The sequence below is a fragment of the Calonectris borealis genome, chromosome 4, assembly GCF_964195595.1.
Source record: "Calonectris borealis chromosome 4, bCalBor7.hap1.2, whole genome shotgun sequence".
In the NCBI taxonomy this organism is placed as follows: domain Eukaryota; kingdom Metazoa; phylum Chordata; class Aves; order Procellariiformes; family Procellariidae; genus Calonectris; species Calonectris borealis.
In genome coordinates this window covers 9,464,971-9,481,676 of record NC_134315.1, presented here as the reverse complement: position 1 = coordinate 9,481,676, position 16,706 = coordinate 9,464,971, and the positions used below count along the sequence as shown (strand labels likewise).

The 16,706-nt window shown below is 40.5% G+C and overlaps 1 protein-coding gene and 1 long non-coding RNA gene across 8 annotated transcripts in view; one reads left to right on the top strand and one right to left on the bottom strand.

The window, feature by feature from the left end:
- The window catches only part of NSD2 (nuclear receptor binding SET domain protein 2), a 76,135-nt gene extending 65,827 nt beyond the window's left edge, over window positions 1-10,308 (bottom strand). For 4 of the 7 annotated variants that reach the window (XM_075148552.1, XM_075148557.1, XM_075148558.1 and 1 more), the window contains exon 1: window positions 10,112-10,308. The gene's annotated coding sequence lies outside the window, so the exon portion shown is untranslated. Of the gene's footprint in view, window positions 1-76; window positions 266-471; window positions 596-1,567; window positions 2,620-10,111 lie in introns of all 7 variants that reach the window. The other 3 variants (XM_075148553.1, XM_075148555.1, XM_075148554.1) reach the window with 2 other exon arrangements.
- Window positions 10,309-10,770: 462 nt separating this feature from the next.
- LOC142081673 (uncharacterized) lies at window positions 10,771-15,161 on the top strand. The gene is made up of 3 exons (XR_012673432.1): window positions 10,771-11,155; window positions 14,099-14,230; window positions 15,031-15,161. It is a non-coding gene; the product is annotated as an uncharacterized LOC142081673 (long non-coding RNA).
- Window positions 15,162-16,706: the final 1,545 nt, after the last annotated feature.

Genomic DNA, 16,706 nt, shown 5'->3' with positions numbered 1-16,706 from the left:
CATTTTCAGACTAAAAAAACAGGTTCTACATAAGGCAAAGTATTTTGCAGACATTTTAAATAATGTTATTAATTACTTGAAGGTCCATCATCTGACAGGAGTCATGAGCCAAATACAGTTAGTTTGCATGTCAGATTCCTCCTTCACTGTCCAGGCCACTACCATTTTTGTGATATTTATTATTCATTTCTTCCACATCTGCTGCAATTTCAGAGATGCATTTCTTGTGTGTCAGAAATAATGGAGTAGTCCATTCCTTCCAATTCTGCCAAAGGGAGTGAACAGAGTAAGCAATCAACAACAAGCGTCATTATTAAATACCACTTTTGTTTTGTCTAAGGGTTTTCTTAAAGCCATTTCTCAGGCGAATTACTCAGGGCGGGGGGGGGAGAGGGGGGGTAGGGGAAGATGACACACCTAAATACAAATTCACAGTAAGAGAACTTTATCCACGAAAGCTATTTTTATTACCTACAAATCAGGCTTTCAGCTGGCACTGAAAAAGCTAATAGATGGCTGCTGCTTTTTTCTGTAAAGATAGCTTTCTGATAAGTCTTCTCCATTCTCTCATCAATTTTAAGACCAAAGGTTATTCCTATTTTCAGATCAGAATGAGACAAAATACTTAAAGAGATTAGTAAAGTAACAACACATTCTTGCTAATACATTTGAAAACTTGAGTACGCTTATTCACATTATCTTGTATAAAAAACCTAAGATATCGAATAGGAGTAGAGACATATTTACTATCATGCAGTACATTGTGACTGTTCTTCACTATATTAAAATAGTGAAAAATTACTACAGGTTCTAAACAGAATTTCCTTTTAGAAGCAAATGCATAACTGAAAATTGCATTGTGGGTTTGCAAAAAATTGTTACAAACCAGCTCTATCCAGCAAGTTCAAAAGCATTACCTCTCATGAAGAAAACCATTACTGTAGTAGCTGACAGAGAACTGAAAAGAATTATACCAAAACTTCCTAACAATTTACCGTTAGTCTTACAAAAGACTTAAGAAAGAAAAAAAAAAGAAACTTTAGTCCAAAGGAGCCAACTTTAAGTTTAAAGGCTCCTGAAGTAAAGATTCCATTAGTCTTGCAGTAGATATACAATGATTTCAGTTAACCAATCAGCTGGAAAGGCTGACCTAAAGTATTTTTAAATGAGTACATGAAAATTTCCTTACACTTACAGTACATAATGATGTTTATATAGAAAGGTAATAAAACATTTGCACAAAAAGATCAAGCATATTTTGAAAATTGTGTGAAAAAGATTAGTATACTTACAGTTGCACTTACACTTACTTGCCACCAAATATTTTTGAAAAAAAATTAGTATTGATCTTTTCTAATTTGTTTTGGGTTTGCCTTTTTTTTTCTCTAATGCATAAGATTTCAGAACTTAATTGTTACAGTCTTTTTTCATCAACTGAAACAAGTATTTATTGCCTTCTCGTGAAGGCAATAGGCAATACCAGCTTGTACAGTTAAGAACTGTAGAATGGCAAGTGAAGAATTTCTTCGCTTTAAATGCTACTTGCTACTGCAGAAAGCAAGCTTACAAAACTGATGGACTTGACTTTTTGTTCCTCCACAGGAAAAACTTTTGCAACCAACCCTTGCTGCTGAGGATAAGGCTGGAAGATTCTGCAACAGGACTCCTCCCCATTAATTGGTTTCTTCAAAATCAGAAGAAATATTCTTTTTCCACTGCTGCAGAAATTGAATATTGTCAGTTCCACTCCTGCTGCTGAAGGTGCATGGTGAAGGAAGGAGATAGATTTGAGTAAATTCAAATTCTTGTAAAACATTGTATTTCTGTCTGAAGAGAAAATACAGATACTACTGTGGTGGGACCACAAATCAAATAGAAAAAAATTGCTTCTCCTCTGCAGATAAGCAGAGAGGAACACTGGTGCCTAAAATAGTAGGAACTACTGGATTTATCGCCAGCATTTAATAAACACTAAAAGGTAGTCCTCAACAGTTGCTTAACAAATGGTTAAAAGTAAAAAAAAAAAAGTTATGTTTTCAAATGCAAACTTGAGACTTTTCTGTCTCCTGGAGAGTTCCAAATGACTGAAGGGAATGGCCCTTCTCTAGCAAAACAGGACTCGACAATTCAATACAGCCAGAATACTCATTCAGTCTAGGTCTTTACTCACCAACGAAATTATGTCTCTCTCTGTCTCTCAGATGGGCCAGAGTTGTGCATCTGGCTTCTACTTAGCTTGGGAATGAAGAACCAAATCCAATCTCAAATAGCTCAGCACTTAGGTGCAGAGTTCCTTCCTTATTTACACTGCTTTTTCACCTGGTCCAAGCCTACTTTAACTTCCCACCCCTTCTTTAATCCCACTGCTTTTTCTTTTCAGCATCCTACCTCTGCTCAGCTCCTTGCACCATACCTTCAGGACCTGGATCCTCTGGTTCTACATAATACTCACTGCAGTAGATAAACGCGCTATAATCTGTTTGTTTCCTCTTCACTGTGGCCAATGATTCTGCCCTTATTCCCATATGTAGTCATGACAGCACAGCAATTGCCTGAAGCTTCACTGCGAGTATCACGAAAAATTCTGATCGTGCAAATTCTGAGAAGGGAAGATCGAATCTGGGATGACACCACAAAATAAGTTATCAATATAAGTAATGAGTCAAATTGTACTATTAACAAAACATTATCCGCTACACCTCTACAGAAATAAACAATGTTGCACCGATCAGACCAGACAGCAACTAATTTTAATACAGAGGATACAATCATTTTGCCTAGACCCTTAAAACTCTGCTATCTTTGTCTATCACGGCACTAAAACCTGTTTACCCAAGTGGATGGATTTAGATGTCAGAAGCACACTTGGTGCATTGGAATAATTCTAAAAAGCAGCATTGTGACACTGGGGATATACGAGGCCTTCTCAATAGAACGAAAGCCTAGCTATATGTATACGTAGGAGAGTATCACAATCTTTACCACAGAGCAGTATTTGGCCATGTCTTCTGTTGCTTATAAAAACAGCAACACATTGCACTGATAATGCACCTTTCAAATGTGGACAGGAAACATGTAAAAATATATATGATTTCTTTCATCTAGTACATTCAACTTCACATTCCAAAAAACTGGAAAGTAAAGTTTAGAGGTAGTTAATACTGACTCAATGGCAGTATGGAATTTGACTTCTAGACTTGCACCTTTCATCAAGAACTGTATATCTCCCTACCTGATCAATGTAACTATGTCTATAATGTAATCCTGGCCATACTGTGCTAATTCTGGTCTACTTTACACATAGTCTGTATATACATGTGATTATGTTAATTATTCTATTACCTTGGGGAAAAAACACACACACAACTGGCAGCCATATGCCAGGAACACCCAAACTAGGCCCAAGCTCACAAGAGACTTGGAACACTAGATCCTCTCCAAACAAATCCAAATACTTGTGACTAAGTGGCCTTTCTGGTTCAGACATTATTTGAAGTATCTCCCTGTACTGCGGCTTTAACATGCTCTTGCCAAAATGCATTACTACCATTCACAGCGTTCTTAATTCCCTTTCTATTTCTTCTGCTACATCTATATCAAGAATCTCTCCAGAACAGAGAGTAGAATGACTGTTACAAGTAAAAAATCCGGAATTTGAGGCAAGTTTTATGGTTCTGCAGATATAGTGTAGCTTACCCATTTAACTTGGAGACAGAAAGATAAAACACTTTCCTGTCCAACAAACCAAATCATTCTTGTCCACTTTCCAAAACTTTTGTGTTGAGAAGTTTGCAATGGTTATCTCTTGTCATTTTTGCTGTCTTTTTTCTCAGCATAGCATTAGTTCAGTGGATTACATCACTGCCTTATCAAATTTAGTTCTTTAGACAAATTCTGTTGTACCTACTTCTAACGGGAAAATCTAAAAAGTTTTGACTGTAGAAATAAGTCGTGTTAAGCAACTGTGGTTACTATCCCTGCTTGCAGAGTTTCTGAAGACTCAACTATCACTACCACTTTTGAGCCAAGTGTTCACCTGATGAATAGATATTGTACATGCACTTTCTACTACACATTTGAAGCCTACTACTTGTTTTTTGCACTATTGCTGAATTTCAGTCATGTTCCACATTTAATCACAGCATTTGTTTCCGGGTTGTTCAGGAGTGCTACTACAAAACAGCTTCTGATGGTCTGCATTTTGCATCAACTGAAAAATCACAACATTAATTTCATTCTGAAGTATCTGATTAGAAGTTCTTGGCAACTACCCCATATAGCGAAATGATCCATATTCATATCTTTCATCCTACACTGCTCTCCAAGGTTCATACTTTGGCTTAAATCCCTCTGGCTTTATTATCAGACTAGAATCTGGGCATTCTTTACTACAGAGATAACCCCCCAACGTAGATGTTTCTGAGTGCCAGTGCAGTCAGGTTCTTTGCTCTGATGGCATCCCACCAAGGCTGGCAAGTTCCACAATTGATTTATCTGATACATGATCTTGGGAATCTCAGCTCCACAGACTAACCCATGCCACAGCAGGAACATTTACACTTCAACTTATTATAATGAATAATTAAATGAAATGGGTCTCAAACATTATGATAGAAGGCTGCATTACTGCATCTCCTTCCTATTGCTTCTTCTATTCTTTTATCAGTAGCTTTTAAAAATATTTCAAATGGTGTTTAGATCACATTTATAATAAAGTCTTCCCTAACCTTCTTTCTTGAAAATATTTTTGTCACAAAATATTTCATCTTCTGCTCCTTGGTATCTCTTATTTAGAAAGACAGAATTCAGAGAATAGGACAACATTCAGTCTCTATTACGTTTTTGACCATGGCAAAGAAAACGTGGAATTCTGATGTTAGCCCTCAAGGCCAAATATTTTTAAAGAGGATTAGTATTTTAAAACACAAATTTTCTAATTTGTTATGTGTGTTTTAGCACAGATGTGAGATGTCAGTATTTTAGTATTTTGATATGAGGCACAGGCCAGAAGAGGTTTCACAAAGACAGTTAGATGGCCATCTCCATCAGCCAACAGAACAAGACCACTCTGTGCTTCTCTGAAAAGCCACACAGAAAACTGACAGTATCCTTCACAGACAGCAGAAAATGAAAAATGTTAAAGCTTCTATGAAAGTCTATTTCAATAGCACATCATGCCATAGTTTCCCAGTCATTTGCCACATATGTATCCTTACCCCAAATATAGATGAATGTAAAATAGCTCCAACTTGTGCTTGGGGAGCTCAATACCAAAGTTCAAACCAAAATCAAATAGCTATCTTGCACGAAGATAAAAATAGGACAAGTTAAAAAGATAGGGACAAAACTAGAAACTGAGCCATCACCTGTTGAGTAGCCCTTTAACAGATGCTTTAAGTCACTTACATATTTTATTAGTTTCAGATTATGTCAAATATGAGAACCTACATCAGTGGTGCCCCAGGGCAAAGTAATTTTGCCCAACTTAAGAATACTCTGAAGTACGTATGGGCTAGCGCTTCACTTTTTCACACTTAGTCAATTTAATTTGACTGCTATGAAACATTCAGAAAGATTTTCAAACATCTACTTTCCACATGTAGCTCACCACACCACTGTAGTATCAGAACATTTTCCATGTAATGGTATTATTTCTTAACATTAGCAAGAAGGATAGTAGAAACCTTGCTTTTGGTTCAATCATGATTAACACACAAAATGCATTTTAAAAAATTCAGTTTATGGTATAATCTATCATATGCTTTGGACAGAAGCAGCTTTTCAAAGGTACCAGAGAGTCAATAGATTATCTGGTGCTAAAGTTTAGAGTTGCTTGCGAGCAAAGTAATGCATGATGGACTATGCATTAACCTATCATCACCATACACAAGGTATTAGTATATATGATCATTTCTCCAGGAATCTTGCATATTTTTGTAGCTTGCTATTCACCAGAAGGGCAGCAGAATAGAGTGTGGTCTAAGTTTCTCTTACAACACATTCCAAAAACTTCCCTTCCTGCTGATGCTAGAAAATATAAAATAACTATGCTGAGTGCCATCAACTTGATAAAAACATTAAAAATAGCACTTGATATATTGCTTTTGTAATTTCTGTCAATGTAAACTGAAAGGAAAATGTAAATACATTTATACAGCTGTTTTATTACCTCCAATGACTGCAGGTCATAGAGAAGCTAATTTGAAGGTGCAGTGAAGGGTGAATTTAGGTAGTTTCTCTCTTTTCCTTCAAAATGTTCTCAGAACCAAAGCCTTCCAAGTAGCCTTTAATTTTATAAAATAGCTGACCCATTCAACCGGCTACACGAATTTACAAGCTGTAGGGTGACTACTGGCACATCAACAAGGCTCTCCTCACCCACCCCCTTTCTCCCAAGTCCTCCACAATTATGCACGAAAGGAAATTTGGACTCCCATGCCAAGCTTTGATGGGAAATTATTTTCTCTCTCCACTTTACCACCTGACCGCTTATACTGGTGCATATTCCATCTCCGCCTTCTCATTTACACCACCAAGATTCCAGCACATCCTCGGTGAAGACATTTCTCAAAGCTACATCTTAACTGGAAAGCAATGTTTCCTAGAAACATGGATTTACTTATCCACTTAGATCCACTTCAGTATCTCCACTCTTCCTTCATCCAAAAGCTAGATTTGAGAATTATACCAGATCTATCATATTTACTCAACCGTAAGGCCATTTCATTTGTCTTTGTGGAAAAGTAGTTGAAGAGCTCGAATAGTATAGCCACATACATAGTATTAAAATATGCAGTCGCCATCATCTACTGCATTATTATTAGTCCCACCAAGCATTTCTTTATTGATGTTTGATTACTGAATGTTAGGGTATCTGTTGTTTTCAGCAATACCACTTAGTGGATGCTTCCCATTGTGCAGCACAGTGCTCTCGAGGAGAGGTGAAATTTTTTTTCCCAGAAAAGGCTAGGTGCTTTACCTTGTTCTACACAGAAAATACTTGCAATTTTCATGCACTTAACCATCTTCTACACTTAAAACCTAAGAGATGGCTTGTAGTTATATAAGCAGGAGTGACCAGAGGTGACCGAAATGTTGCAAGAACTGTGCTTCTATCTTCTCTTCATCATAAACTACATCCTTGATCCAGTAATCTGACCAGAGCAGATGAACCTTTATATACGCATGGAGTCCCAATGCAGTCAATAGGCTTTGATCGACCACAAGGAAAGACATGCATTTATCAGTCTGCAGAAATAAGGCCTCGCTTGGGAAACACACTGACACCGGTGGAACAAAAAGCAGGCTCAGTGCAAAAGTGAGAGGTGAATGGGCCACAAACAATAGGACACTGAAAAACAATCCCTTCTTTCCATTCCTTTGCCATTTTGTTAGCACAATGTTTTGGACACAAACTCATATATAAAAAAATATATATACACACATATACATATATATGTATCTATACCTGTACGCATCAATTTCACCACCCAAATATTAGAAAGTAACCCCCTCAACAACCATTTTTGTTTCCAGTCTAAAACAAAGTGGGGTTGTTTTTGTTATAATATCCAGTCTACTGCATGCAGGCAGTAATTTAAATGCAATAGTCTCACGTGCAGAACAGCCACTGGATTCAGAAAAAGCACGTAGCCCTACAGATATTAAAACACAAATTTTTTTATTCTTGCTAGCCATTTGTTGGATTCGTATTGAACTGAAAGGAAATATATTTCACATTTCATTTCCATTTTCTAAGCTACTTTAAATCTACACCCTTAAACTATAATGACCTAGTTTCTTCTGACATTTTCAAATAATATTTGATAAATTAGTAGGTTTTGCAGTACTTTTAATACCTGCATTTTTCCAAGTATGTATGAGGGTGGACACTCCTATAACCGTCACAAGAACTAGCCATATAATCTCCAGGAATATCCTGAGCTTTTATATTCAAATACTGAAAAAACCTGTCGTATTTTCTGATGGCTGCATACTAGATGAAAATCTCAGCATGCTTTAATATATAGGATATAGATGCTTACTGAAACAACCAAAAATTTCTTATACTAAGTACTAAGCCCTGAGTAGTCCTGCAAAACAGTGGTTTTATTCAATGATTACATCCAACAGTCAAATAATACCACACTGTGAAATTGAGGAGTTTATTAAGGTTGATATGCTGCATTTCCTGAGCAAAATTCCCACAGCAAAACACGCAAATAATAGCTTCAGCAATGAATTTATAGAGATTCTACTAACATATGAACATTTTGGTGAAGAATCAATTTATTCTTGCAGCTGAAGCCACACATTCCACGTTTAAGGAATTTTAGTATGCATATATGTCAGCATAAACCACCAGCAAGGACTCTTTGCAAAATCTATTACAAACTTCATTGCCACCCTACAGTGTTTACAGTTACCTTCCTTAGATGTCTGAAAAGAGTAAACGCCAAACGTTATCTTCCTTGTTTTGGTGGGGTTTTTTTGTGTTTTTTTTGTTTGTTTTTTTTTTTTTAAAGCAGACCTCGTTTAGCTTACTTAGGGCGGGCAGCTCCTAAATTTAAGAATCATTATAAACCAATTTTAATGCAAATGCCAATAAGGAAACTATTCACGCACACAAAATACATGGGCAATGACTGATACCAGCCTCTTGCCTGTTTAATGCCTGTTAGCAAGAGGCCCATTTTCTCTGAAATCTGTTTAAATACGGTGTTTACTGTCTCTGCACTTCTAATAGTATTTACTCCTCCTTTCAGCCGACATATTTAAAAAAAACAAAACCAAAAAGCAAGTATAAATATGTTGAAGAAGTGTGGCAAATTCCCTTCTCCACCCCCAGAGCGGTAAAGCCACAGCGGATGAGCTGTAACTATGGCCTTGGGAATACAAGTTCCCCAGGCTCTTTTACCACACAAATATCAATTCAAGTTACAAGAGCCCTATCCTCTTATACTTAATGAAGATTGAGCCAACGAGCCCGTACGCCTTCCCAGGAATGTTTTCTTTCCGTTTTCCTAACAAGGCTCTCCTCCCATACAGGTCCAGGATGGACTGCAGAAGGGTGTAAGTAGAAGGATCATCACACCAGTGTTTAGTGGAGGAATAAATCAAACATGGCTTCCCCCTCCATACATTTCCAGAGTTACATTCACTCCTGCTGCCGTACAATCCCAGTCCTACCCGGAGGGAAGGGGCAGGAGCAGCCTCCACCTCCCCACACCCTCACCGCCACGGGGGGGACATTTGCAGCCACCCCACCCCAGAAGGAGGCGGTTAAAACCCTGGGGGAGGCTTTTTTTTTCCCTTCCCATCGGTTCTCCCCCCCCCTCCGGTTTTCTTTCTGATTTGCACTGATTGATCCCCCCCTCCCCGGGGGAGGGAGCTGGGACGGGTGGGCACCTCTCCCTTACCCCTTTATGCTGCCCCCGACCTCCCGCAGCGCCGAGGAGGAGGAGGAGGGCAGGGGGGGAAAGGATGAAGCTGCAACAGCCGGGACTCCGGCTCGGCATCGCTCCTTTCCGCTCCTCCGCCACCCAAGAGTCAGGCCCAGCCAGCGGCAGAAATCCTGCGGCAGCCTCCGGGGGGGCGGGGGGCGGGCGGGGGCGGCGGGGGGACCCGCGGCCCCTCAGCGAGGGCCAGGTAGCGGGGGGGGAGGGAGGGAAGGAGAGAGGGGGGGAGCGAACAAAAAAACTCTCCTCCGGGAAAGGGGGAAACGGGAGCTGCGGGCTGCCCCGGCAGGGGCGGGCGATGGAGACGGCGGGGCGCCGGCGGTAAGTTTGAGGGGAGCGGAGCCCCGGCGGAGGGGGAGTCCCCGGGTGAAGGGCCGGGGCGGGGGGCGCGGATGCCCCGCGACGGGACCCTCGGCCCCCACACCGCCTCCACAGCGCTTTGCCGGGCAGGGCCCGCGGTCCCAGCCCGGGAGGGGGCTCCCGGTGACCGCGGCGGGGCCGGGCGGCATCATCCCCCCGGGCGAGGGAGCCTCGCCGCCGCCGCTCCCGCCTCCCGCCCGGGGCCTGCGGGAACGTGCCCCGGGTGCCTCCTCCCTTCCCCGGGGAGGCGGGGGGGGGGGGGGGAGAGCCAGCCGCGCTCCCGGCCTACTGACCTGTGCCCTAGCGCATCCTTCTTCCCCGAGAGCCGGGCGGAGGCGGCGGCGGTAGCGGTAGCTCGGTGCCGGGGAGCGGCGGCAGCGGCGGGAGCTGAAGCGACACGGCAACAGCGGCGGCGGCAACGGCGGCGGCTCCGGCGATCCTGCGCGGCGGCCCCGCCCCCTCCTCCGGCCAGAACCAGCGCGAAAAATCCGGGCCGCTGATTGGGCGCCGCCGCTGCGCTGCCCCTGGAGCGGCTGTTTCAAATCCCCCCGCACGGAGCCGCCCGCACGCGCGGCCCAGCGGCCCGGCGGCGGCCGGGAGCAGCGCCAGCCACAGCGCCGGCCGCGCCGCCGGCGAGCGCGCGGGGACGGCGGGAGCGGGGCCGCCAGCGCAGCCGGCCGCGGGCCCGGCGCGCGCCGAGGGCCGCCCGCCCGCCCTGACAGGGCCGCCGCTGCCGGCGGGGAGGAAGAGGAGGGCGGGCCGGGTGCCAGGGGAGGGAAGGCCACGGGGCGAGGTGGGGCCGAAGGCGGGAGCTGTGTGGGGCCCGGCCCGCTCAGGGGGGGCCTGGCTCGGCGCGGCGGCGTCCCCAGGTGGGCGAGAGCGCGTCGAGGGCCCGCAGAGGTCGGTGGAAAACACTTACTTTTAAAATATTTTTTTATATATGATTATTTATCTCCCCCTTGGGCACAGGGCCGCACTGCCTGGTGAACGTGCCCTCCTCGCCCGCTGGCCTCAGCGACTGTACACGTGCGCTCTCTGAAAATCCTGATTTAAGCCAAATGTTTTGACTTTCCCTACAACTGCACACAATTTTGAGGCTGTCGGGTAGTTGTAAGAACCCAAGCGCGCCTGGCTGCGAATTACCCGGGCTGTCTCTTCTGGAAGTATGGCCTGGTTTATTTTTTTTTTTTTAAAGCTTGCATCAAAATAAGTACATGTGCTTGCAATTTGCCAATTGAAAGCACAGCTATTTTTTTAGGCCAAATCGTTAAATATCTGTCATGTTACGATAGGAACAAATATTCTCATGAACCATCGCACCAGATAAAGTAAAGCAGGTAATGGCCAACTTTTTCAAGCTTTTGGTGGTTTTATAAAGGATTTGCGGAGCACTGAGAACCTGTGCTTTCTGTACAAGGCCAAGACTATAGTTCCTCGGTGCTATGGATACTGTATTAACCTGGTAGCTAAGGGCCTAACGCAACTCCTGTGAAAGGTAAACAGATGATAATGGAGGAGGGGAACACACTGCATCTTACTTTCTTGGATAATGGTGAAATTATGCCATCTGTTACAGAAAGGCTTAGTTTGTTTTTTTTTTTTTTACATAATCCTTAATTTACTTTTGTATGTTAAGGTTTGTCGATGTTTTTACGTGTGTGTTTAATGGTGGGTGCACCTTAGCATGGCAGTTAACAGTTGAACAGTTCAAACTTTGTGTTCATTACTTAGTAATGAAAAACTTGATCATCGGCTGATTAAAACTGTAATCTCAAGGTGGCTGAAGGAAATCTGTCTGTAGTGATAAAGGTACCTTAACTTGTTTTACAGCCTTTCTGTAAAAAAAATACACTACCTTTAAGGTGTTAGACAGACAAGATTTAGCTTCCGAATGTTAGTATTTACAGCATTAAAGAGAGATGAAGTGCCTTCACATTTTAAAATAGCTAATTTGAATCAAGAGTCACGACAGTTTTGTCTTCCAGCTTGCTTTCTAAAGCTCAGTTATATGCATTTACAGAAAAAAAAATGTTTTCTCATTAAAAATAGAGACACCATTATCAATACAAATAAATAGAAGTATAAATATGTGAATCCTGTTGTTTTGCTATATAAAGGCGTGTACAGGTGGGCTTTTCTTGCATAGTTGAACAATAATGCTGATGTATTAAAAGTACAAAGCATGACACGTTTGCAGGGGTGCTTGCTGTTTTCCCCCTCCAAAAAAACTTACGTAAGAAACCAGGTTAGTTAACACATTTGTAACATGCCAATTATTGTTATCTACTTTCTCTTGAGAATAAATTCTGTGTTCAGGCTCAATGATATAAATTCATCTCTATGTATGACTTATAAAAGAAAAACAGATTTTTATTCTGTACTTACTACTAACGCATAAGATCCTCCAGATAATGCAGTTCTCATGTTTGCCTTCTGTGTCAGTTGTTTAAGTGGAAGGATTTTGCTATCATGGTCAAAGTGACAACAAATCTTCCACAGTCCTTTCAACTCCTATAGATCACTGGCCTTGTCTATGCTACTAAGATTTGCAGCCGTGTAATTACCTCCCGATAGAGACACCATGCAAATTTCCAGGAAAGCTTATCCTGGGAGTTAACACCTTTAACTGGAATAACACCAGTTTATACTGTACGTAGACACTGGTGCAAACTTCTCCAATGTCATGACCCTTTTAAACAGAAACTGCGCATGCAGTTTTTTAATTTCAAAAACAATCATCTGTTTTCTTGAGCTCATACTGTGATAATAAAAATCTCTCAATTTTTCCACTGCACTACACAAAGGGGCTGATTCTTTGAAAGTGGATGTAGTTATATTACACTTCTGAAAACTGAATTCAGAGAAGTTTTAAGTTCCGATGGTGTAAAAGCACATGCAGTGCAGAATGAGCTTGTGCTGACAAATAACAGGCACACTGCATTATACTTGAGTGACGGCTTCGAAGGAGTTGAAGTACATATCCTCTAATCTGTTGCAAAGTACTTGCAAAGTTCCAGAGTGAACCTCTTGGAGGTTGTATTCTCTTTCATTGCATTTTCTTGTGATTCTGAATTAGCCAATTTTTTTTTAACAGTTTGATGTTTCTTGGATAGCCAAACAGGTCATTGAAACGAAAAGATGTATAACTAGAACAGATAACAGTATTCATTTATTAATGACTCCTATTTCATTTGGCATCTAAAATTTTATTGCTCCTTACTTTCAACTTTTATGGCTATGTTGTGTTAAGAATAAGTATCAAGATCAATATTCCTCTGTTCAACTCAGTAAAAGAATTTAAATAAATGTAGCAGTTGCATATTGTTCTAGAAATATTTATGTATTTTAGAGATTATCAATTAGTTACTAGGCCAAAAGATAATTTACAATTTAAACACTTTTTCAAAATCATTTATTTGGCAATAATGGTAGTCAGTGCCCCTGACCTTAGGCGTGTGTTAGGATTTGCTGAAATTCTGAAGCTGAAGGAAGATTTTTTTTGTTGTTGTTGCCACTGCAGGGACAGTGCCAGAAAAGCTAAGGCCTACATTGCAGTTGCTGTAGTTTCACTGCATTAGGCAGAGCTCAGAAACAAATTCTACGTGTGTGGCACTACTCCATACAACAGTGCAGAACCCTCTCCCCTGAGAGTTTGGCCAGCCCTGTTAACAAGGGGATGGGGCACATTTTAGGGTACTTCTTGCTATTAGAAATAATGGAGATTAGCAGTCCCTGTGCTAAAGCTTTGCCTTTCTCCTGGCAAAGGCCAATTATAATGATGGTGCAGTTAGCAAGCACGTTTAATCTCATTGTAGATCTTTGTGGCAGAAGCTTTATGTTTATATTTCCCTCCTGTATGGATCCTAAGGTTTGATTGCTTTCTGAATTCCCTCTTGTATCCTTTTTTATTTTTGTTTCAGGGTTTTATACCATCATCTGTGTAGTAAATATTTTCCTGAATGCAGATCATCTTGGTGGCAATGTAAACATAACAACAAGTAGAGTTAAACTGAAGTTACGTGAACGCAGTCGATGAGTTCATCAGATATTCCCAAGTTAGTTAGTACAGCAGCACAGCATGTCCACAGTGTCTATTGTACTACAGGTGTTTAATGAGATAAGGACTATACTAGGCCATATAGAATCTACAAATGTAGGTTTTTCTTGTTTCACAAACTTTTCCACCTATTAGGGCTAAACACCGAAGACATTGTAGTTCTACTTCAAAATGTGAATACACTGGAAAACGTAATGCCATCCATTGTCCTGTTTTGTTGTAGCACTGATGCAGAGATACCTTCCCAGCGTTGTCCTCGTATCACCATTACTTTCTCTTTCACGCTGTCAGCTGGCAACCCATCACCTGAGCGCTGACTTTGGCCAGTAGTCCATGTTTTTCCTTCGGATTAACAGTGAGTAATCATTGTTTCCAACCTGCCTGAACCCTGTCTGAACTTATCCTTAGCTATGTTAGGTATAGCTAGACAGAGCCACTGATACTTCAGCATGTCAGTCCATGTGTCATCACGACTGTTGAGAAATACCTTTATCGACATGTATGCATTTATGTTTTTGGCCATGCAACATATTGCATGCTGTTAATATGGAGACAGCAAGCTACCGATGTAGAATTAAGAAAGAATAAAGTATAAAACTTAAATCAGCATTTCAAAATATTTAATATTAAATGTAGCATAGTCATCCTAAAATTATAATACTAAATGCGTTCTTGAGAACCTACACATACATTTGCTAATTAATTTGAATGAAAGTTCATTGAAAATGGTCATTTGAAAAATTCAGCATTGTGTATTAGAATTGTTTTTACTTTTAAATTAACTCAAAAATGAGAAGGTACATGCTTTTCAGACTTTTTGTATGTTTCGTGTAATCTCATATAAAAATGTATTTTTTAATTGAAAGTTGATTCTTTGGGAAAAAGAAAATAATCTGCTTAGAGCATTTCAAACAGAATTAGTCTCTGTCCAAATGAGAGACATCTTAAGTGTAACTATAGCTTATAGCTTAAATACTGTTCAGAGTAAGAAATTATAACCTTGATGAAAATATACAGTTAAATGTGAATCTTCTTCATACTATGAGTTATACACCAGTCTGTTTACCAGATACATTTTCAGTTAGGAAAAGAATGGAGTAAACGTCACTTTTCTCGCAAATACTTATTTCTGTTTGCATCATTTGTGCTGAGCAGAAGGAAGGGAAGTGTCATTGAGGGAGCAAAAGGAAGAAGAAAGTTGAAGACATGAGGGAGTGGGATACATCTTCAGGGGAAGGCAGAGGCCATGAGAAAAGAAAACTGATGAGCATGTCCCTGCTGTTTTCCAGTGCTGGGGTGATAAAAAACAGCTGTATACCAATTCTAAGCAGCTAACATGCTCCAGCCTGGTGTAAGTAACTTCAGTGCACTAATAAATTTATCTATAGAAGTTATATGTCTCTAATTATCTTCAACATCAGTATGACTTAATTTAAACATTGCTGACATTCAGAATAAAATAAACCTAATATATGTAGAAACACACAGCTTGAGGATTCAAAACACATTAACTCTTCGATCTATTGATAGCATAGTATGTTACTGTGTTTATAAACATAAATTTAATCTCATTTAGAAGTATAAATACTGAAATACATTCATATAAGAATTAATGGTTAGCACTACAGAGCAAAACTACAGTTTTTTTGCAGTATGTTTGGTATACATTTCTAGATCTTAGCTTGTTAAGGCTAAAGCTTAACTGTATAACTCAGCTTTTGAGGAGCCATAATGTAGGTTTGAATGTTAATTCTACTGCATTTCAAATTACTGACTTATGCTTAATCTTCATGTAATTATTGTTCAGCGATAAACACAATGTGGTAAGTTATATAGCAATGGAAGTCTTGAAGCTTTGGTTTGTTTTTTTTTTTCTTTTTTTTTTTCCATTTTGGCAGAGAAGTGACTATTGATATTTCCACTCTATGCCAGTGCCAAAGAATAAAGTGTGTTAAGGGTTGAATAGGCCAGATAGATAATGCTACTTCTGTTTTCAGCAGACGCTAATGCAGTGTTTTATTTTGCACATATATTAATCTTTGCTGCCTCAGTACAGAATGGTGAGGGTAACTATGTCGGTCCTAAAGGTTAATTTCATTCTTTTTTAAGGCATGCCATTATTCTGTTAACAGTAATTGCTCTTTTTTGAATGATTAATTTGATCATATGAACTGTTTCTAATTATGTTGGTGGCTGGCAATTTCCTGTACTGAGAAATTGTAGCTGTGATCATATCCCATTTACTCAGTATATATGCCTTGAGAGAAATGCTCATTGACAGACATTTTGAGAAATATCCACTAATTTTGAGAACTGTTTGGAAACTTTATGTAAGATTCCTAGCACTTGTTTTATATTGGTGAGTACATGCAAATGTACTTGACAAATGAGGGCTCAAACAACTGGATTTGAGGCATAGGACGAACAGGTTTGCAAATGCAGGCCTAACTGCTAAATCATCACCTGTGCTGTTTTTGCTGTGAAAACTGAAAGGAGTAGGACGTGTTTCTTGCACATTTTGCCATGTTCTTACACTCTTCTTGAGCTTGATATCCTTCCTCCTCTAAGCTATATTTGTTCGCTTCAGTTATTGTTAATGAGCCAGAGCTTACACTTTGCAAATCAGTGCAGGCATTTTATGAGACACCCTTGCTTGGTGAACAAGCCCTAGCAGGGAGTGAAGGGTGGCTGCTGAGCTGCCTGCAGGAGTTCTGCTGCGGTTCACTGTCAGCACTTCAACCCTGTATGCAAGAGTGATCCCACTGTGGCGGTTCTGGCTCCAGCGCCGAATCTGCATCCAGCTTACGTACAGTAGAAAAACATTGGACTGT